Genomic DNA, 16609 nt, shown 5'->3' on the forward strand with positions numbered 1-16609 from the left:
GTGTTTCATATAAATAACATTGAGCTCATGCCCGTGAATTTACCATGGAGACAGTTCTGATTGGCTAAAATGCAAGTCTGTCAAAATAACTGAAAGAAGGGGGCAGTCTGCTGAGGCTTAGATACAAGGTAATTACAGAGGTAAAACGTGTATAATTATAACTGTGTTGGTTATGCAAAACTGGGGAATTGGCAATTAAGGGATTATCTATCTATTAAAACAACAACAATTCTGGTGTTGACTGTCCCTTTAATTAGAAGCAATTTGGTGTAGTTTCCCAGCTGGGTCACCATAAATCACATCAGCTACTTAAATGTGTTACATTCCAGCTCCTTACATATAAAACTTCACTATAGTCTATTACAGATTCCATGGTTTGTTCTGTTATGCTTTTTGTTTTTATGTTTTTTGTTCTTTATTTGTGTTTAATTTTATATGAAAATGAGGAAATCAAATGTCAATATGAGGGGGCTTATGTAGTTAAGATCTCTGTAACGTGCAATGAGAATGAGATGCTGCAAGTTAAATCGCATGAATAGGTTATCTGACTCCCTCCTCTTTATCTTTAATGAAAAGGAAAGCTTAAAATACTGCAGTATTAAAATGACTCTTAAAGATAATGGCAAGATGTGTGGTTGCTTTACTATTTCTCTGACACCATGCTTTGTAAACTTCTCCTTGAACATATGGATTGTACTGGGTATGCTGAATGTATCCTCTATTCTGTACTGTATAATTCCTCAATAAAAATAATTATATAAAAACAAAAAATAGTGCTAATCTTGGTTTTATAATAAGGAAGGAAAGAAAACCACTCAAAAAAATCTTGTGTAATAAAATAATCATCAATTTCACATCCGAGAATTGGATACAAAGCTTGCCTGCACCCAAAGATAATTCCAAGCAAGCACTGTATTTCATAGATATAAATGCATAAATGATATCACAGATATATGTAAAGACCTAAACACTCGCCCTCTCAACTCATTCAGCGTGTCCTTAGACGACTTGGCAGTGGAATCTCAGTATCAACTGAAGTTACTCATGGAACTTTCCATTTTCTATCCAGAGCTTTTCTTTTCTGTTGCTCTACACAACAGACCCACTGTGATCTGCAATAGACCCATCTCGGTATCCAATTACATAAGAGTCACATTGGGGAGCAAGGTACCAATGGGAGGCCAGATGGCTATCCAGTTAGTTAAACTGACTGATCACGTGCAAATTCAAATTCAAATTCTTCCATTAAAAGGAAGTACAGTTCCACATGGAGGTAAAACGAAGGTGTTGTGTAACAGGAAGGCTTAAGCATTTCGGCATAAGCCCTAGTCATAGCCTAACACACTTGGTGCACAGTTACAAAGGCACACTTTACCATTCATTAGCTAAAATTAATTACACAAACAAACCTTCAGGGTTTCTGTTAAAGAAACATGACCCATAGTGGATTGTGCAAAGCAGAAAGTACAAAATGTAATTCCAGTAACCTGCAAACTTGTATTACAATATTCGTAATATAATCTATGTACATTTGAATATAGAATAACTATCCATCTATTTATTAATAGAACAGAGACTTCTACTGAGGCATGGAATAAAGCTACTATGTTTGCAAATAATCAGTTAAGCCATATAGTTGTAGAAGTTATTCAGAGATCCTTAAAATGATGACAATTACAATTATAAATACTGTAGAGTAGATGGAGATGTAGAGTGATTAAACAAAGGGAAACAGACTATGTACACATACTTATAATCTGACTGATATCTCCTACTGACAATAATTTATCAAACCATATTCCGAGTCCAATCCTGAAGGCACTCTTGTTTTAAGTGTGAATATCCAGTATATTTCTTGTCTCCCTAGCATCCTCACTCTGTCACCTCCTCTATTTGGCCTTGTTATTCTTTTGATTGCACACCAAGAAAATGTGTTAACTTTTCTATCATGAATTTGAGCAAAATGTTGCACTAAAGGCATCCTTGCCTTCCCTTTATTAAAGAGATGCTCTCTTATATGAGAGTTTATATCTCTTGTAGTGAGACCAACATATTGCAAAGAACATGATTTACCTGTGATTAGATATATAACAAAATCACAAGTACAGTTCAAACAACTTCTAATGGGAAATACCTCATGTGTGACAGTGTATTTAAAAGAATCAGTGATTTCCACAAATTCACAAGGCCTACACTGCGAATTTCCACATCTGAACATTACTTTTGTGCAATAACCATGAGGAGTTTGTCTCCTTTAAGTTAGGGGCCACATAATTAGCAATAGTTTCAGCTTTTCTATATAAGCATCTAATTCCTTTATCAACCGTAGGGATCAATTGATCATTCACAGCTAAGATAGCAAAATGTTTACGGACTATATTGCACATAATTTCATACTGTGTACTATAGTTCATAACAAATATCACTTCCTCAAATGGTTTCTTAACATTAGATTTTCTATCTTGCAACAATTTGCATCTATCTAGATTTGGCCGCAAATCTGCAGTGGGCAGCATTGCACAAGCATTTCACAAGAAATAATTGTGCAATGATAAATGCCGACAGCGTTTCATGTCCTCCCGCACAATGATAATTTGGCCCCCTTGTATCTAAGCATCTTCTGACAGCCCCCTGATCACATGACTTTTTATTCATTATCTATTGACTTGCATTTAGTACTGTGTTGTGCTAACTCTTAATTAACTCTTTAGGCGTGAACACAATGTTATCTATGAGGCCCACATGAACTAGCAGTCTCCTGTTGTGAAAAGCTAATAAAAAAGCATGTGATAAGAGGCTGTCTGTAGTGGCTTAGACACATTTAGAGGTTTAAATGTTATAAAGTATATTAATATTTTAATGTTGGTTGTGCAAAACTCGGGAATGGGAAGTAAAGGCGATATCTATCTTTTTAAACAATAACAATTTTAGTGTAGACTGTGCTTTTAATACAGGTTAAGCAAGTAGTACTGAAACTTACCTTTTTTGGTATACCTACATGAAAAACACACAGATTTATAGTCACAGCAAGAGATAATACCCCTATTCAAGCCACATGTAGAGTAAATTAAAAACAGGAACAGGAAACATGGAACATTTAAAACTAATTAAAGGACACTCTAGTTAATTTTTCCTTTCACAAGTACATATTTGAAATAGTTATGTGTTACAGTGCAGAGCTATACAAAATACAACGTCTGATCATAAAGACTTGCTAAATGAAACAGCCAAAGGCACAGCAGACAGAATACAGAGAGAAAAATAATAGTTCTGCATGTGTATAACAAGAAATTGAGGGCACATGAAGTGCAGGAGGACTTTCAGAAAAATGCATGTGATGTGGCCGGAAAACCAATGAAGACTTTACATAGCTGGTTAAACAATATTATAAGTAAGTCATGTCAATTCACAGAATTTAATATATGTGTTCAAAAAGGTAACACATGATTTATTAATGCATAAGATTACAATAGTGTAACTTCAATACCTAGACTATTAAGATGACTAACAGATTGGAACATGATGTTATGACTTTAAAAGCTCATTCTCACATTCACAAAGAATATATGAGATGTTACATAGAATTTCACAGCTCCTATAAAACCAAGACCCACTACTAGTAGTTTTACTGTTGTGTTCAATATCAAGGATATGCGTTGGTTAAGATACCTTACCAGGAACCTCTTGGCACAATAAATCATATGATGAATATAAATGAAATGAGGGTCTTTGTGTGAGAAGAACAGAGAAGAACATAATCAGATATCTTAGAATCTGGATTTTATATATTATGTAGTTGCATCTGTATTCATGCATCACTATCTGCTTATCATACTGCACTTGGAGTGATGAATGGACATTGCTGCATCATTAACATTTTTATACTTTGCACTTTCAAAGAAAATACATAGAAATTTGTAATGCTCATGTTGCTCTTATCTTAAAATTACCGGGAAAAAAGTATTTTCACACTATTTAAGCTCATCCGATTGACTGATATTTCAGAATATTATTGGTCAATATTATTATAAACATAATAGCAGCTAACATGTATAATTTGTAAAGAAATATACTCCTTAAAGGGACAGTCTACACTTTAGTCATCTTAAAGGCTTACCTTAGATTAAAGGGAAACAAAACCCAATTTGTTTCTATCATGATTCAGATAGATCATATGATTTTTAAACAACTTTACAATTTACATTTATTATCTAAGCCTGCCCAGAGGGAAGTCTATTTTAAAAAAAAAAAAACTACAAACCCCAAAGCTAAAATTACACAAAATAAAAAAATGTAAAATTACAGAAAAAAATAAACAAAGCTATCCAAAATAAAAAATGTAAACCTAACTAGTACCCCTATAAAAACCCCCTCAAAAATAAAAACACCCCCTAATCTAATACTTAACAACCAATAGCCCTTAAAATGGCTTTTGTAGGACATTGCCCTAAGTTAAACAGCTCTTTTACCTAAACAAATTACCAATTTCCCCCTAACAGTAAAACCCCCCACCCACTAAACCTCTCAAAATAAAGAAACCAAACACTAGAAAAGAACTAAACTACCCATTGACCCTTAAAGGGCAGTTGTATAGGTATTGCCCTTAAGAGGGCATTCAGCTCTTTTACTGCCCTTAAAAGGTCAATCGGTTCTTTTCCAGCCAAAAAATCCTAATCTAAAAAAAAAAACACCCTAAAAAATAAAAAAAGCCTAAAACTAAGCCCCAAATAGGTACTCACTGTTCCAGAAGTCCGCCGGAGAAGGTCTTCTTCCAGATAGCTCTATCATCTTCTACCTTCATCCGGAACGAAGGCGGCGTAGAGTGGAGGTGTGGAGTTGTCTTCCCCGATGTGTGGATCCTCAGCGGTGGTCCTCAACTGTGGCGGTCCTCGGTGGCCATCCTCGGTGGCGGCAGTGTTCCTCGGTGGCATAAAGGCTCCTTTTTATCCAATGTCCATCATACACTTAAGATTGAATGCAAGGTACCGCAATAAATATGGGGTACCTTGCTTTCAATCTTCAGTGTACGACGGACGATCGCATGAAGAGGAGCCTCCACGCCGCTGAGGATTGTCGCCGCTAAGGACAGCCACTAAGAACTGCCGCTGAGGATCTGTGCATTGGGGAAGCCAGCTCTGCACCTCCACTCTGCGCCACCTACGCTCCACGCCACCTTCGCTCCACGCCGCCTACGCTCAATGCCGCCTTTGCTCCGGATGAAGATATCAGATGATGGAGCTGCCTGGAAGAAGACCTTCTCCGCCGGACTTCAGGAACTGTGAGTACCTATTTGGGTCTTAATTTTAGGCTTTTTTATTTTCATTTTTGGGGTGTTTTTTTTTTAGATTAGGGTTTTTTGGGCTTGAAAATGAGCTGATTGCCCTTTTAAGGGCAGTAAAAGAGCTTAATGCCCTTTTAAGGGCAATACCCATACAAATGTCCCTTTAGGGGCAATGGGTAGTTTATTTTTTTTTAGTGTTAGGTTATTTTATTTTGGGGGTTTGGTGGGTGGGTGGGGTTTACTGTTAGGGGGGACTTAAAAGAGATGTTTAACTTAGGACAATGCACTACAAAAGGCCCCTTTAAGGGCTATTTTTAGTTTACATTAGGGGGTGTTTTTATTTTGGGGAGGCTTTTTTATTTTCATAGAGATTAGGTATAATTTTTTTTTATTTTGTATAATTTTGTTTATTTTTTCTGTAATGTTAGGCTTTTTTATTTTTTATAATATAATGTTAGGATTTTTTATTTTAATTGTAATTTAGTAGTAATTGGGCTTAATTTATGGGGTGTTAGGTTAGGGGGCTTAGTAATTTAATAAGTTAATTGAATTGTGGGGGAGGGGTGGTATAGGGGTTATTATATTAATTAGGTTTATTGCGATGTGGAGGTTTGACGGTTTAAGGGTTAATAGGTTAATTAGGTTTATTGCGATGTGGGGGGTTGGTGGTTTAAGAGTTAATAGGTTAATTAGGTTTATTGTGATGTGGGGGTTTTGCGGTTTAGGGATTAATAGATTCATTTGGTTTATTGTAAAGTGAGGGGTTGGCAGTTTAGGGGTTATTATTTGTATTATGTTATTTGCGGAATAGGGGTTAATTACTTTATTGTAATTGTTGGGAGGTTAGTTTTTTTGTTATACTTCGTGCGTGTGGTTAAGTGTTTTTTTTATTATTTCTTATAATATAATGTTAGGATTTTTTATTTTAATTGTAATTTAGTAGTAATTGGGCTTAATTTATGGGGTGTTAGGTTAGGGGGCTTAGTAATTTAATAAGTTAATTGAATTGTGGGGGAGGGGTGGTATAGGGGTTATTATATTAATTAGGTTTATTGCGATGTGGAGGTTTGACGGTTTAAGGGTTAATAGGTTAATTAGGTTTATTGCGATGTGGGGGGTTGGTGGTTTAAGAGTTAATAGGTTAATTAGGTTTATTGTGATGTGGGGGTTTTGCGGTTTAGGGATTAATAGATTCATTTGGTTTATTGTAAAGTGAGGGGTTGGCAGTTTAGGGGTTATTATTTGTATTATGTTATTTGCGGAATAGGGGTTAATTACTTTATTGTAATTGTTGGGAGGTTAGTTTTTTTGTTATACTTCGTGTGTGTGGTTAAGTGTTTTTTTTATTATTTCTTGCGCGTGGTCCCTTTGAGGATGCATGCGCAACTGGCAAAAGACGTGTTACAAACGCGATTATAGTATAGATTTGCTTCATTCTCTTGTTATTCTTTGATGAATGAGCCGCAAAGCACTACTGGAAGTTAGAAAAGATGCATATATGTGCAGCCACCAATTAGCATCTTCTGAGCCTACCTAGGTATATCTTTTTGGCAAAGGATACAAAGAAAACTAAACAAATTAGTTAATAGTAATAAATTGGTAAGTTATGCTCTAAATAATGAAAGACAAAATTTGGGTTTAACTGCCCCATTAAGCTACAAATAGTCTCATACACCTCTTGCTATATCATGTTGCAGGAACAGTAAAAAAAGTTATTTTAAAATGAATATTGTTTCTGGCCACTTTGAAATGGCTGCAAAGCTCTGCCCACTGATGACATCACAATCTGGGCTGCATTAAAGACTCACTAGTTACAAAAGACTCACTAGTTGGATTTAACTGACTGTCAATGCTATTCAGCAGAGATCATTATGTCATCAGTGGGCGGAGCTTGGTAGCTTTTTCAAAGCAGCCCTAAACAATATTCATTTAAAAATATATTTTTTACTGTTCCTGCTGCATGATTTAGAAAAGGGTACAGGAAACTATTTGCAGCTTAATCTAAGGTAAGACTTTAAGATGACTAATATATTTTAATTCATAATAATTGTTAAGTTTAATAGATATATAAATGACACGTAACTGCTGAATGTGCTTTCAGCCTTTCCGTAACATAAGTATGCTTCTATACTTATGAACATACAGCATGACACATCTTTAATCAATTTTAATTTAATCATTGCTGAGTCATTTAACACCCCTGTGCTGAACTAATTTTAAGCTATTGGTTTTTGGTCATATTTATACACTATTGTAAGTAATATTACAGTGCAGAGATTACACAAAGTTTATATATTTTTTTCCAACATACCCAGCAGATTAAAAATATACAATTATTTTATGTATGTCATAACATATCAGAAGGTTATGCAACTAGACAATATGATATGGTTTGTCCGCAATAAACTCATATGTTTAAGACAGAGACACAAGCTGTAATACCCCAAAATTGTACCCTGATTTGAAATAGGGGTCTGTTTCTTTCAGATAAGTGATCTTGGATGTGGCTGCTCAAATATGCCTATTGTCATTGGCTCACCAGATGCATTTAGCTATCACCAAGTAGTGAATTGCTGCTCTTCAACAAAGAATAACAATAGATCAAAGCAAATTTGACAATATCAGTAATTTGTAAAGTTGTTTAAAATTGCTTACCCTATTTAAATAATAAAAGTTTAATTTTTACTTTACTGTCCCTTTTGATATTGATCAAAAAATATTCTAAAATATATATTGTGTGAACTGAAAGCAATGGAAACTACAGTTTACTATATCAATAATTATCTGCTATGCAAAGATACTGCGTGTATATTTTATCACTTTCATACGTATAATACATTGAGAAATTCCTCATTAAAGAGACATGAAATCTATGTTATGCATTGATTTATATTCTGCTTAGGGTACTACACCTTGGAAGTAATTATGTTGTCTCAGACTTGGTTAACCCTAGGTTTTTTTTTACTCTCATCATCAACTTAATTTTCATTCTTCTCATAAGACAAGTGCAGGGGAAGCTTACTCAGGGGGTCTATCAAACTGTACAGCTCAAGAGTGGATAAAATGTTGATGAACGTCTGTAAGGCTCTTCTCTTCCAGAATGGTCCAAACACTTAAACTCTTATTTGCATAAACTAAATTGCTGCGTTATGACAAATCTAATTCTTGTATGGATCATGTGTTATGATCTCTATGTTTGGATTGCTGGGTATGGGTGACATAATTCTCCATGTAGCTCCCTGGTAAGGGAGCTACATGAGATTGTGTGAATTTTGAATATGGTATATAATTCTAGAACATATGTAGTACATGTAAAAAAGAAGGAAACAGTGTTTAGATTTGTTGCCATTAAAATAATCATTTTACCAAATTAAGAGCTATAAAATATTAGCAAAATTTGAGACTCAGTAAACGTTCATTTGGGAACTTGCTTGTCTCAAACTCTTCAAATATGTTTTGGTAACATTGAATATATGAGTCATGTGAACTTCCAATATACACCCGTGATTGAATGGGATGGGACATCTTTGCTTATGTTATTTTTCACCCATATATTCTGCTGCTGATTTCATCCTGCAGAACAGCAGGAGTCATTCAATTGAATGTAGCAGTTGAAATGGTTGCAAGTAATATCCTATGACATGACACAACATGAAAAAAAGACTACAATATATCAAATGGGCAGACTATCAAGAGGATACAGAAGCAGTTTTGAAGGGCATTATTAAAGTACAAAATAACATGAGAAGGTGATTGTCTTTTCTCAAAGATTCACAGGTCACATATTGCTTTCCCTTCAATGTAAATTTGAATTATGTTTTATAAGCATTACACCATGGCCCCAATTTATCAAAGTCTGGCAGACCTGGTCCGACAGTGTGGATCAGGTCCGCCAGACCTCGCTGAATACGGAGAGCAATATGCTCTCCGTATTCAGCATTGCACTGCTGCTGGTGCAATGCCGCCCCTTGCAGAGGGAGGTGTCAATCAACCCGATCATACTCAATTGGGTTGAATTGCGGGGATGTCTGTCCGTCTGCTCAGAGCAGGCGGACAGGTTATGGAGCAGCGGTCTTTAGACTGAAGACTCGCCAGAAACACGGGCCGTCAAACTCCTTTCGGAGCTTGATAGATAGGCCCCTAAATCTGTTTTTTTTACTGATTAAAAGAAAACTAGATGTCACAAGATTTATTGAAACTCATATGGAATTCACAAAAATAAATTAAATTGACATTGTTATTTTTTTTAAACATACACCATGCTTTTGAATGAATTTAAATATCTATTGTTTGAGAAAATGTATTGTTTTCTTTATGCTAAGTAGTTGCTAACTCTCTTCTTGTTGATGTGATGTCAAACACTATTATCAGATAACTCTTTCCATTGTAAAACATCAATCTGCTAATAGAAAGGAGAAAAAAAAAATGCAGACTTCAATTTACTAGCAAATTATGCTATTATTTTCTGCACTGAAGGACTCTTGCTGTAAAGGGATTTTGAATCTTCTACTAATAGTTATGATTTGACATTTAAATTACAATACGTACAGTTAAGTATAAATGTTTCATAATTGAAAAAGTTTTTACAGCCATCATCCTTTTTTAGAATAACACATACATTTTGAATAATTAGCTAATAGGAGACTTTTCATTTTTCCATATGTAAGATTTAGAACATTGCAATATAAGGTTCTCTGCCTTTTCCCTTTAAGCTGATGTTTGCAAAATAGTTATAGATTTGAACCATAGTCTATTTCTAGTATCTGGACATTTAGGGCCCGATCCGATATGCAGCGTCGCCCGCAAATGCCGGCGACGCTGAATTTTGCACTGGTTTGGTATCCTATATACGGCGTAACCTAGAAGTTACGCTCATATATTTCTGCCGTCACCCGTAGTTTTTTGGGCCATAGGCAGGTATACCAAACCCGCGCAGTTTGGTATCCAATATACAGCGTAAGGACTTACATGGCGAAAATGGAGAAATCTTACTCCATTTTCACCTCGCCACAAAAAGCAGCCGTAGTAAGCCTTACGCTGTCTATTGGAGCCCCGTAACTCCCTAAACTAGCTACAAAATAAACCTAACACCTAACGCATGCGCAATGTCTATCTACCTGTCAACCGCCAACTATATTAAACTACCCCCTAAACTGAGCCCCTTACACCGCCACCATCTACCTTACCTACCCACTAAAGTGAGCCCCTTACACCGCCGCCATCTACCTTACCTACCCCCTAAAGTGAGCTCCTACCACGCCGCCATCTATTTTAAAATTATTAACCCCTAATTTAATCCCCCTACCCCGCCGCCACCTATATTAAATTAATTAACCCCTAATTTAATCCCCCTACCCCACCGTCAGCTATATTAAATTATTTAACCCCTAAAATACTAAACTATCCCTACCACTAAACCTAAGTCTAAACCTACAAATAGCCCTGAAAAGGGCTTTTTGCGTGGCATTACTCCAAAGTAAACTTGAATATATATAAAACAGCGCAACTACTAAATATTGGAGGCACACGTCTATAGCTACCTTAATGATAGGGGAGTGCAAGTATTGATAATAATACCTAAAATAAATACACAGGTAGGGCAGAAACACAGTAGACAAAACGCTTAAGTGTCACAGGCACATATAGAAAAAAATAAACTTCTCAGTATCAATTGTTATTTCATACAACTCCGTGCATATGATGGTCCTGTTCACCAGATCAAAAGCAATGCTTAAAAATAGATACAAAGTTGTTATATTATGTTAAAACCTTTATGGGCCACACTTAGCTCAGTTTCAATCTTGTTAGCCTGTTGCCGGTGTCCATAAAGTCCAAATTAACGGATGTCACCTTGAAATAAACTCCAAACTGAACGATTTTAGCTTGAATCAGGCCCGGTGCAGCTGATGTATCCCGGGGTTCCCACTGTGTGTGTCCCGCAGAGGCAAAACTGTATATTGAAGAAAGACAAGAAAACAGCGCATCCGCAATTCACAGTAGAGTTTATTCAGGTAACACACCTATACATATAAGGTGCTTAAATTAATTCATAAAGACCTGTAGGTCAATGTCAATATTCTGACCAGTCATTTCAATAGTCATTTCAATAGTGTCCATAATAGGAATCACAATGATCTAACTATTAGAGTGTTAGAACAGATAAAACCAGGACCATGTCCAAATAGAAGGTTGCTCTTGCTTAGGAAATGTGAGACCAAGTGGATACACCGCTTGGAAAGCCTGGAACCTAAAGGTCTAAATATTGACATTGACCTACAGGCCTTTATGAATTAATTTAAGCACCTATAAAAAATTAAGTATTGAATAATTATTAGATCTATAAAATATGAAATCATCATTAATTCTGTAAATATATCCAAGGGTTCATTATACATCCATTTCTATTATTTTTATTTTTATTTTATTTTGACTTTAGATATTCCAAATATATGGGAGATAGCAGTTAGGAAGAAGTAGACATAAGTTGAATTAGGGTTTTTAATTATTTTAATTATTTTAATCATATTAATGCTTATCAATAAGATACATAAATTGTGCCTAACATTAATTGATCATATGAAAATATATAATGTATTGAATGTCAAGATATTTAAGATTTATGGTGAAAGTTTTTTTAAATAATTTTTTTAATAATTTTAAATAATTCTAAATAAGGTTATGAAGTTAATATGGATTTATTATGTACATCTAATCTTTATATTACAAGATTGTACTGTATATATTTATTTTTACAATAGGATGTTTCTGTATAGAGTGCCCTTTTCATCCACATATTTTAGGTTTATTACTAGTATATTAAGGGAAATATGGTAAATGGGTAACCTATCCATGAACAGGTAAAGATAGCGGGAAAATTTAAATCCAGGCTGGAAATAGTATCAGCCATTCTATGTTTTTACATGTCCCTTGAGAAAGTCTGCCCGTGAGCAGAGGAAACGCGTTGGGTGTTTTTATACCTATTATGTGAATAGGATGGTATTTTAATTGTACGCTAGTGACAAAGTTGCTATATTGAAGCCGGAGCAAGGAGAGTGAATCGGAAGCTGCAGGTCGGCGAAAGAGGAATCCTCCCTGCAAATTGCTTACAGGCATAACCGTCAAGCTATTGAGCTACATGCACTTTGATCACTGCAATCTTGTAAGTGTGTCTTTATATGTATAGGTGTGTTACCTGAATAAACTCTACTGTGAATCGCGGATGCGCTGTTTTCTTGTCTTTCTTCAATTACCCTAAAGTAAACTGCTCTATTGCCAGCCCTTAAAAGGGCTTTTTGCGGGGCATGCCCCAAAGAAAACTGCTCTTTTACCAGCCCTTAAAAGGGCTTTTGGCAGGGCTTTGTCACAAAGTAAACTGCTGTTTTGCATCTAATCTAAATCCCCCTACACCGCCACCATCTATATTAAATGTATTAACCCCTAATCTAATCCCCCTACACCGCTGCCACCTATAATAAATGTGTTAACCCCTAATTTAATCCCCCTACCCCGCCGCCACCTATAATAAATGTATTGACCCCTAATCTAATCCCCCTACCCCGCTGCCACCTATAATAAATGTATTAACCCCTAATCTAATCCCCCTACACCGCCGCCACCTATATTAAACACATTAACCCCTAATCTAATCCCTCTACACCGCCGGCAGCTATATTAACTATATTAACCCTAATTATATTAGGGTTAATATAGTTAATATAGTTATTATATTATATATATTAACTATATTAACCCTAATTATATTAGGGTTAATATAGTTAATATCGTTATTATATTATATATATATTAAGTATAATAACCCTATCTAACTCTAACATCCCTAACTAAACTCTTATTAAAATAAATCTAATATTAATATTATTAATTGAAATATTCCTATTTAAATCAAAATACTTACCTATAAAATAAACCCTAAGATAGCTACAATGTAATTAATAATTACATTGTAGCTATTTTAGGGTTTATATTTATTTTACAGGTAACTTGGTATTTATTTTAACTAGGTACAATAGCTATTAAATAGTTAATAACTATTTAATAGCTACCTAGTTAAAATAATTACCAATTTACCTGTAAAATAAATCCTAACCTAAGTTACAAATACACCTAACACTATCAATAAATTAAAAAAACTACAAATATCTAAACTAAAATACAAATAAATAAACTAAATTACAAAAAAACAAACAAACACTAAATTACAAAAAATAAAAAAAAATTACAAGATTTTTAAGCTAATTACACCTATTCTAAGCCCCCTAATAAAATAATAAAGCCCCCCCAAAATAAAAAAAATTCCCTACCCTATTCTAAATTTAAAAAGTTAGCTCTTTTACCTTACCAGCCCTTAAAAGGACCTTTTGCGGGGCATGCCCCAAAGAAAACTGCTCTTTTGCCTGAAAAAAAACACAATACCACCCCCCAACATTACAACCCACCACCCACATACCCCTAATCTAACCCAAACCCCCCTTAAATAAACCTAACACTACCCCCCTGAAGATCTCCCTACCTTGTATTCACCCAGCCGGGCAGAACTCTTCATCCGATCCGGGCGATGTCTTCAATCAAGCGGCAAAGAAGTCTTTTTCCATCCGGGCGATGTCTTCAAACAAGCGGCAGAGAGTCTTCTTCCATCCGGTGATGTCTTCAAGCAAAGCGGGATCTTCAATCTTCTTTCTTCGCTCCTCCGCTGCGGAGCATCCATCCGGCACGACGACTTCCCGACGAATGAGGTTCCTTTAAATGATGTCATCCAAGATGGCGTCCATCGAATTCCGATTGGCTGATAGGATTCTATCAGCCAATCGGAATTAAGGTAGAAAAATCTGATTGGCTGATTGAATCAGCCAATCAGATTCAAGTTCAATCCGATTGGCTGATTGGTATTTAATAGCTATTGTACCTAGTTAAAATAAATACCAAGTTACCTGTAAAATAAATATAAACCTTAAAATAGCTACAATGTAATTATTGATATGGTCCCTAATCTGCTCTGTCAGGTCTGCCGAGATAGAGGCCCGATTGCATGATTCCAGATGCCTGAGTTTGGTATGCGCCTGCTCAAGTGTTAGGCCGGCCTGCTTCCTCAGATGGCTTTGTTTGCGGATTATGAGTCCTCGAGGCATTGCTTTGATGGTGCCCCATAGGATATCATCTGGGGTCTGCCCATTGTCATTTTGTCTGAGCAATTCAGATAGGTCGCGTCTCAGGTCCTCTCTAAAGGCGATGTCTATCAGGATATGGTCTCCAATCTGCCTGAGGAAATGGCTTGTCCGAGGGGTGCAAATCAGTTAGTAGTAAGTTGTGATCTGACCAGGAGCTTATAGCAATCTCCGATCGAATAACGGAGTCCAAGGTCTCCGCTTGACAAAACATGTGGTCTAGTCGAGAGTAAATTTTGTGGGGATGTGAGTAATGGGTATAGTCTCTTTCTCTTGTATGCAAGGATCTCCACACATTGAAATAGCCATAGTGAGACATGACACTCCGGAAATTAGCGGAGATGCTGCTTGCCTGGGGGTTGGTCCTGTCGGGAGTCTTAGTTTTACGGTCTAAGGAGGGGTCTCAAGTCATGTTGAAGTTGCCCGCCAAAATAACTCGTCCCTGTTTTTTACTGGTCAACTAATTGAAGGATTTTGTGGAGGCATGCGGGTTGGTGAGAATTAGGGAGATAGATGGATACTAGAGTATTTAGTACGTGATTTAGCTTACAGATTAAGATAGTGTACCTGGCCTGCGGGTCTCTAAGAGCCTGAATAGGTTCGTAGGCCTCTCTATGGTGCAGAAGTATGGCCATGCCTCTGGCTTTTTTAGTAAAAGGGGAATGGTCAGGTATCCAGTAGGAACGGGATTGAAAGCGTTGAGGGGAGTCTAACCTCCAATGAGTCTCTTGTATAAAAGCAACATCAGGGTTATGATGTTGGAGCTCCCTGACCAGGAGACTCCGTTTGTGAGGAGAGTTAAGGCCTCTCGCATTATGGGTAAGGAGTCTAAGTCGGTTTGCCATTGTCGTGGGGGGGGAGGGTAGGGGGAGGGAAGAATGGGAATATAGTTATGTGGGAAATTCAAATTAAATTTTATATTATTGAGTGTTGTACTGGGTTTTGGGGTGGAAATAGTCCACCTAGTTGGAACCCTGGCGTGGGCTACCTATATTGGGGGGGAGCTATATGAGAAGGGGCTGGGTTTTCTGGCCCCACTCCATGTGTTGATGGAATAAGTCTTGTGTGTTTCTGCGATAAGGAGGAATCTAATTAATGGTGCCCTAAAAAATTGGTATGGAGGCTTCCAAGTAGTAGTGCCCTGGTGAAGCAATGTGTAAACATAAAAAACAAAAATAAAACATTAGCTAACTCAACTATAACAGCAATAACTTTATCATCATCATTAACAGTTTTTTCCCCCCAGTGGGGCATAGACGCTCAACCTGTGCTAGGGTGACCCCTTGTGACATGTTAGTGAAACATAAAGAAGTCAACAACAAAAATAAGATATCTAGAGACATCAACAACAGCTTATTGTTAACTTTGGATATAACAAGAGGTTGAGATCAGGTTTTATTTAGGTTGAATTAGACGCTGCTTATGCCAGAGGTTTCCTTCCCTGGCTGCGCTGGGGAGAGAGAGCAAAAAAGAAACAAATATTCAAGTAAAGGGCAACATTACCCTCTGGTACTGTCTAATGGTCAAGATAGAGCCTCCGGAGGTTCTTGAGAGTCCTGTACTGCTTGGGTTTTCAGTCTTTTAACCCGCTGATCCCTGGGAGGCCAGTCGGGCGCCGTAGCTCTCAATCTTTCCTTGACAGGAGCAGGTTCTGTTGTACTACCTTTTATGAGGCCCCATTGTGCAAGTAGAGTTGAACATTGAGCCAGTGAGGATACAATATGAGTTTGGTTTTCCTTAGTGATAATCAGCTTGGCTGGGTAGCCCCAACGATATTTGAGACCCGCCTTTCTCAACTCAGAGGTAACTGGTTGGTATAGTCTGCGACTTTGCAAAGTATTAGCCGATAGATCAGGTAATAATTGAAGATTTTGGAATTTCTCTGCCAGTGGTGATTTACAGAAGGCAGCCTGCATGAGCTTATCTTTAAAGAGGAAGCTGTGAAAGCAGACAATGACGTCTCTTGGTTTGTCTTGCGAGATAGATCTTGGCCTTAGAGCTCTGTGAGCTCTCTCCATTGTGGTAGTCATACCTTCAGTGGAATCCAACAAATTATTGAAGAGTTCTGACAGGTAGCTCTGCAGGTCCGCGGATGAAACATCTTCCGGAATGCCCCGGAATCTAATATTATTCCGCCGGGCGCGAT

This window comes from Bombina bombina, chromosome 4 (assembly GCF_027579735.1).
Source record: "Bombina bombina isolate aBomBom1 chromosome 4, aBomBom1.pri, whole genome shotgun sequence".
NCBI classification, from domain to species: domain Eukaryota; kingdom Metazoa; phylum Chordata; class Amphibia; order Anura; family Bombinatoridae; genus Bombina; species Bombina bombina.